This window comes from Notothenia coriiceps, unplaced genomic scaffold (assembly GCF_000735185.1).
Source record: "Notothenia coriiceps isolate Sejong01 unplaced genomic scaffold, NC01 NC01_scaffold00037246, whole genome shotgun sequence".
Lineage (NCBI taxonomy): Eukaryota > Metazoa > Chordata > Actinopteri > Perciformes > Nototheniidae > Notothenia > Notothenia coriiceps.
The window spans coordinates 10,825,568-10,833,602 of record NW_011369947.1 but is presented as its reverse complement, the minus strand read 5'-3'; positions in this window follow the sequence as shown (position 1 = coordinate 10,833,602).

The following is an 8,035-nucleotide window of genomic DNA, read 5'->3' as shown; positions in this document are numbered from 1 at the left end:
GAATCCAGAATGTATGACATTTTTGTTTTTTTAAATTGCATTACAGAAAATAAAGAACTTTATCACAATATTCTAATTTTCTGAGACAGTCCTGTATATATATATATATATGCAAACATTTCCCTTCACAATACACATTTTTAAACATTTTTAGCATCGTGGATACATTCTTTCAAGAATACCGTCCAGCACCTGTTCCTTCACATGAGATGCCATGTCTGAGATGCGACAATGGATGGTATTGTAAGACATTGGGATCGCATCTAGCTTGGCAACAGCAGCTTCTCCCATCATTATCGAAACCACATCTTTAGCAGCAGGGAGGAGTAACGTTTCACCAATGTTGTGAGGTTTACCTGCCTTAGCTATCCGTAACGCCAGTCGGTATGATGCTTCGGTTGCCTTTGTATTCACAGTGCTAAATGTGTCAATGACATTTTTCTGTGACTGCAATTCCTTGAGCTTCCGGTCAAAAAAATTCTGTGGCTTGGTCACCAAACATGGGTGTTTCGTCTCAATATGACGCCGGAGTTTACATGCTCTCATACTGTCATTAGCTAGCACCTCGTTGCAGATAAAACACTGTGGCAGTGGAGTGTCATCAGAACCGGTCCAAGAAAATCCTAGCTTCAAATAATCATTTTCATACTTCCTCAGTTTTCTGACAGACGCTGTCTCCTCTCTCACTTTAGGTAACTTCACTAAAAATCTGTCCATATTTTGCCGCTCGCATACATTTAGCGGAAGTTAACAAGCTAGATTTCACTGATTCTCTTTATTTTTTTCTGGCGGCTGCGCCTCCCTTGAAGCTCTCTGGCGCCCCCCAGGGGAGGCGCGCCTCACACTTTGGGAACCCCTGGTCTAAAGCACACTCATCTTTTCCCTCTATGTAGAGAATTCTGTATAAAGATTGTTCAAGTCTACCAAAATATGTGCAGGGACAAAAACTTTTGTTATACTTAGATTTTTCTCCAAAAATTGGGGCAACATTCATGCAGAACAAATAGTAACAGTTGTGTAAACAAAAATGATGCCTCAAACACAGTAAATGTAAAGGAAAACTTTGAGGGAAAAAAACAGAGGAGAGAAAAGTGCTTAGGGTGCATCTCGCCACCTAGCTGGGTCTGGCCACAGCACCTCATCCCCATCACAAGCAATATCTTCCCTGGCTAAACATCGAGGGAAGAAGCGTCTTGAGTGTCCTATCCATCCCTGGATAGCACACATCAATGTCATCACCAAAATATGCAGAAACACCAATATGCTGTTGAAACAAAACATTTGTATTTCTCTCGACAACAAAATGTATGCACAGCAAACACAGTTGCAGTTGTGTGAACCAAAAGCATGCTCTCTATCGGATACAGTAAATGAAAAGACAGGTTTAACCGTTATGCTGCAAATAAACTCTTCAATTGACTTCAGTTCATCCTCCCTCTCTCTTATCTTCCCTCTTCCTCTTGCTGCTATCCATATATCCATTGTTGTTGTTGTTGTTGTTGTTGTTGTTGTTGTTGTAAAACGGCATTATGTGGAGCCTTGTTCAAGCGCTTACATCCTGATTGCTGAGTCAACAATAAAGCATTTCCGTGTTTAAGTTCATTTGGCACGTGTATTTGTTGATTGATTCATGTGTGTAGCACTTTTAATGGCAGTGTTTTTGAAAATGGCAAACAAGTGAAAATGTCAGATTTGTGTGTCTGACTTAGAGAACTGTGTGCAGTGTTTTGCAAAAAGTGCCAAGTTGAATTGCAAATTGGGTGCAGAGCTGAAAATGTGTTTGGAGTTTTGGAGATTTGAGCTGAGATTTTGCTCTTTGAGTGTGAGTTTAAATAATTATGCTTGATGTGAGATTTGTGTGTGTTAGCAACTGAAAAAAACGGTAAGATAATATCTGCAAACCCCTCACACAACAGGATCATTTGGGTAGATTATCTGTTCAGATTCAATTAGACAGGCAGAACGTTTCAATAAAAAGGACATTCACCATATGAAAAAGCTGAATGTCCTGAAAAAGAGAGTTCATGAGGAGCTAATTGTTGCACCCCAAAGTGTATTCTTTCCAGATGCACCATCAAGTTTGAAGCCACCACAAGATCAGATATGTACCTTTTAATCCATCGTACTAAGTATCTTCGCTTGAAAGTTTGAATTTGTATCAAACAGTTTTGAACATAATGTACAACACAGCTTGCAGTAGTCAGACCATGACTGGGACATCTTTGTCATGTTTAGGTTATCCAATATGAGCTGTCATGAAGGTGGAATGAGCCACACACTGGCTGTGAAGATCAGCAGGTGCAAACAGTTACAAAGGCTGAGTGGGCAACAGATGTTCTCAAGTTCAAAAGCATAACTGTGGCTTGAGAAAATAGAGCTGTAACTGTATTATCACAAATACAAAAGGCTTTTTATTCTATACTATATTGTATGGAATAAAGATCCAGAGAGGGACACGTTAGGTCAAGGGCAAAACCAACTGCCAATGACTAAAATACCCTTTTAACCCCAACACTGCCTGCGAGACTCCTCAACACTGCCCTCCTTTGCGAACCACCACAATTACATGACTCTTCTTCAGAAACCTCAGCTTTACATGCAATACACTGTTCTATACATTTGATTTGTGAATTTTACAAATAACTATCATTTTGTGTCGATTTTCGAAGGACAATTTCCTTTGAACTACCCTCATTAACACTACTACCGAAAGTTTTTTTATCTTATCTGCATTTTACACTTATATTCTACATATTGTAGCCTATTAGTTGTTATTATAATTTAGTTATAGTTTCGTTTTCCTATAGAGCTACTTTTTATATACCTTGTCTATCGTAGAGTCTATTCTATTTTATTCTGCTCTCCACAGATATAAAAACGAATATTCCAAAAAGTATTCCTTGGTGTTTTCATATGGAGTAAGGGCAACAAAGTGTTTTTCTGGCCACAGCTGATATAAAATGTACCGGATTTCTTTCCACGGATTGATATGACTGCATGTAGTCCTCTGGTCAAAGCATCCTTAGCAACTGTCTGCTGTATAGACGTAACAGACAGCAACAATTTACCAAATTGACCATCGGAATCGAGTTTGGAACAAAGCAGTCTTACAACCCGGTTTGAGATTCAAGTGAATCGTTGTCTTTAAAGATCTCCTATCATGCTGTTGTTAGGCATATATTATGGGTCTCAGATATATGAAAAATATATAAAAAAAACATTTCTATGATTTTTTTTGCTCAAAAATATCAAACAGATCATGCATTTTAGACATCCCTCATATCCTTCTATTTCAGCCCTGTTAGAGAAGTGGTGATTCTGTGACTGTAGCTTCTGGCCCCGCCTCCTTTTGAGCACCAGGCACACTGTGAGTTCTGTGACGAGCTGTCTGCTCTTCTCAGATACAGCTAAAAAATGCCATGATTAAACACCATATCATGTTCCAAACCACTTCAAGGTTTATTTCTGAAACAGTATGGAGCTCAAATGCTTTTTCTCTTGTGGTTTTACTACAAGGTGAGTTCCTTTTTTTATTTCTTGCTTTTTTACACATACTCTCTCCAGTACAGCATTAGCTCTGAGTGTTAGCGATGCTTGACAAACAAAGACCATATTAGGTACAAAACATGTTGCATATTGTTTCTGATAGCAACGTTTCTGATAGGGCCGTGGGTGTAAAGCCAGCCCAAATGTCCGATATTACGTCATATCTGGATCAGCTCCTTTGTACCCCAATTTTTTTAGATTTGGCTACGGAGGAAAAGAGAGAGGGTTTTAATTTCTGACACTTTGTGAGTTCCCTGACACATATTTATGTATAAAAGACATCAAAAAGGGAATTTTGCATTATAGGACACTAAGTTGAGCCAATAAATGTCCTAGAAATTAAACAATATCCAGTATAATTTATGGAACAAACCAAAACTATCCATGAGAATATATGTTAAACTGTGACAAGAACGGTATCTTCTCTACCCACCATCTAAACAACTATTGTTTATTTCTCTCCAAACTTATCTAGATTGAACTGCTGGATCTGATGTAAAGTGTTTTAACCTTGTATGTGGAAACAAACATGTTTTTCTTTGAGCCTATTTACCTCATTAACGTAAATAATACTCATTACATTGACACATGCATTATTTATGATTAAAATAATGGTTGTTGGTAATGTATTAGCGCACATATGTATGATTTCACTGCTTTCATAGGAGCTCAGACCCCTCCTTATGGGAGCTCAGCTCCCATTGGCTCCCACATAACTCGAACCTTGGTGTTAAGGTTACGCTCTAATTACAAGTGCTTCACATTTTCGAAATCAGCTAAGGAATGTCTAAAAATCTCAGACAAAGCAACATTTGAGTCGATACATTAAGTAGTTCAAAAGCCTGAATGTTTGCTGGTGTTAAGGTTGATTTCCAAAAGGCAGTGTGTTTAAAAGCTCTCACATGAATAAATACTTTTTATTTTCATGTGGCTCTGAGATTTTGATGGAAACATTAAAAAAGTAGATGGTATCCAGCAGTCGTCCCACAGGAGCAAATCAGATGTTTATATTTTCTGCTGCTGCTGATGGAAAGCAAAATGTGTCCTCATGATGATGATGAAGCTCACTAATACAACGTTTCAAATTGAGCATATTCTGGTCAGTGCTAATGGATGTAAAACAAATATAAAGTAGTAGTAGGTTATCTTATTAAAGTGGTGTTATATTTTAACAACATTGTTGTCATCTAAACAATAAAAGTTGTGCTGGAATGTTTTGTCTGCTGAAATGAATTGGAGAAGGATCTGCCCAGCGCCTACCTGCCAGAAAACAATGCCGTGGACACATAACTTAGGTTGAATATTGGCTCTCAAATGAACACCTTCCAGCAGTTGCATGTGAAAGCAGACATTAAATATCAGAATCTGCTCATAAATTATTCTGCACACAAAAGGTCAAACATTCAGATGGAGTAAACACATTGTTGAGGGGAGTAGGGCTTTAAGAATGGCAAGCAAAACATCTGCAAGCAAACTTCAGCATTGCGCAGTGTGCTGTCAATGAGGGACTAGTACTATAACTCACTTTGTGGGGATTAAGGTCAGAGCCAAGCTAACCTTTCTCAGTCAACTCCAGCTGCATTACAGTCTCTCCTTGTCTCTCCCACCACCATCTAATCCACTTTACTTATTTCTCCCCTTAATTTATTTCCTTATTTTGTGCCAAACACATACCTTTATTGATAGGTTTTGGTTCAGTTCTCTCATACCCCTTTCCCACCAAACTGTGGGAAAGGAGTATGAGAGAACTGAACCAGTTCTGAGCTAGTTCGGAGCTAGTGCCAGATTGCAAACCACTTCTTCCTGCTTATGCCACAACAACAAACAGTCGCTAATGTCAGATAAGCTTCAGTGGTTATGCTAACATAACCCATCCAATACCAGATACATTTTAATAACCGCATTATGATGGTAAACGGTGTCACTTCAGACTGCCACATTGCCGTGAGGTAACGGTAGACTAAGCTCCGGTGGCGGGCAGCATATAACTCCAGCCAGCCTGTCCTCCTCCAAAAAACGACCAAATAGGTTGATTGTTCAGCAGCTTATTACGATCTATAGTAACGTTTTAAAGTTTAGCACCTCTAGTTGTCGTGTAAGAAACAACAATTTGCGACAATTGCAAACGCTCCGGAGGGTCGTATATTCACAAATAACCCTCTCTGGAAAATCCAAAATTGTAGAATAGTTTGGCCATTAAAATGCTTTTTTATTAGATTTCTAGCGTGAAGTATATATTGTACTCTTAGAATCCACGTCCAGTGGATGTGTAGGATCTATAGTTTCCTAGATATTACGAAGATTATTTGAGGTCTCGCCAGGAGAACGTGTATATACTACGTCTTTCCCCTATTCATTTCTATTGACGGCAGCGTCCATGTAAAGTTGGCGTCAACCCTCACGGGGTGAAAACAGTATTTCCGGTCTTGAAGTTTTCATAATAAAACCGGAAGTATTCCCCTCACTGTCAAATGATTTTACAGTGATATCTGCCGTACTCATCCACTAAAAAACATCAGTTTATCCTTGTTAATTACACAACACTGATTGGTTTAAATTGTGTACAATGCTTTTGTGTTTTTAACCTTCGATTCGCAGAAATAAATCGTTTTTGGGGAGTTTAGGATGGCCGAAGACACTACACTATCCATAATCCGCTTTGCTTGACAAACACATTGATTAGTCCTCAAGCTCTGTGATTGGATGTTGGAGTGGCAGTGCGCCAAGGTTACGTCAAGCTTCAAAAAGCTCTTTGAAATGGAATGAAACCACTGCAGACTATCCAAAACTGGACTTGAACGGGTCCAGCCCCACCCCCCAGAACTACTCATGCTGGCTAATTGTGTTTCGCAACATGTTCTATGACACGTCTCTACTGGGAATTGTAGTTTTAAAAGACGTTTTTGTATTTCCCATAATTAGAAGTTGCCAGTATTAAACTGTGTACATCCCTGGAGGTTTAGCGGATAGGAAACACTCACATTTAAAACATATAATTAATAAATGGGTGAAAATTGCTTGTGTCCATAATGGGCAGCATTAATATATACCCACATGACAGCTAAGGTCAGAAGAGCTTTATTTAACAGCTGGTCTTATGTCTGTGGCCCCTCCTGTTGTTAATTGATAAGCCTGAAACATGCACTTGTCAAGGTTCANTACACACTGTTGTGCTTTGTCTAAAGCAGGGGTTCCCAAAGTGTGGGAAGTTGGGAGGGGGGGGCGCGGCTGTGATTATGTTCTCTGAGGGGAGGCTCACCTTCCCACACTTTGGGAACCCCTGCTTTAGACAAAGCACAACAGTGTGTAGTCAGTTGGACAAAGTGTCTTGTACTATAAGTGAAGCGTGCCATTTGGTGTAAAAGTTAGGTTTCGGTAAGTGTTTATGTAGTTTTGGGTGCAGTGCTTCATTTTGCAAGATATATGAGGTGTTTTACACTTTGGGTGTGTGGTTCTGAGAATTGTGTTTTTAGAAAATGAGCCCTGTGGTCAAAAATGTGTTTTAGCAGTTGAAAAAAACTGTAAATCTTCCAGATTTTGAGTTGAAATGGTGAGAAAGGAAAAAGCATGGAACAGTTAACAGAAAAAAAGAAAATACTTCATGGCTGGTTTGGTTTCCGGTCGTTCCGGATGTTGTAACATGCTACTCACGTCTGTAAACAATAACTTTATTAAAATAAACTGTACCTTCATTTAATATTCAGCATGGTAGTATCTCGACATCTATAGTTGTAGTGTTAAATCAGTAGGTTTCGGTGTACATCACTCCATGTTATTTCGCTACTAAATTCACCTCTATAGGAAATGGTATAGTAGCCACATGCTAAATGGAGATTAAGGATTTTCAGAATAAAAGCTTAACTGTTTGTGCACTAGAATTTCTGGTCTTTCAGTATAAAACAGCATTTAAACTGACTGTATGTTTAAGCTACATTATACCATCAAAACATTGATTTTAATTTCTAACAGTCCCTCCTTACACACCTAAAAGGTGTGTATAATACTGAAATCAATGAGTTCTTCATCTGAACTTTGCATAGTACATATCTCATATTAACAAACATACAATCAAAATGGAATGGTTCAATAGGCTTAACTTTACAAAAATACAAAATAAATTCTTGTCTGTGTTCAAACATAAAAGTTTTCCCTTGTGCATAACTTCTAGTGTTTGCATTCAATATCATTCTTCAAAATAGCAGCAATGGCTTGGTATCAGAACATTTCTTCCTCCCTCCTTTCACAGAAACCGTTCTCATACCACGCTCAGTGTTAACCCAGATAGCAAAATATGTTAAATCAACGTTGAATTATGGTCAAAAATGTTGATTTTTGGTTAAGGTTGAAGATTGATGGTGGATCAACCTTAAATGTTGAAAAGATGTCATTGAATCAACGTTGTATTGTGGTCGAATTTAATGATTGAAATGCCAACATTGAATCAATGTTGAATCTATGCTGTTTGCCTTTTCTTTTTTTCTTGATGGGG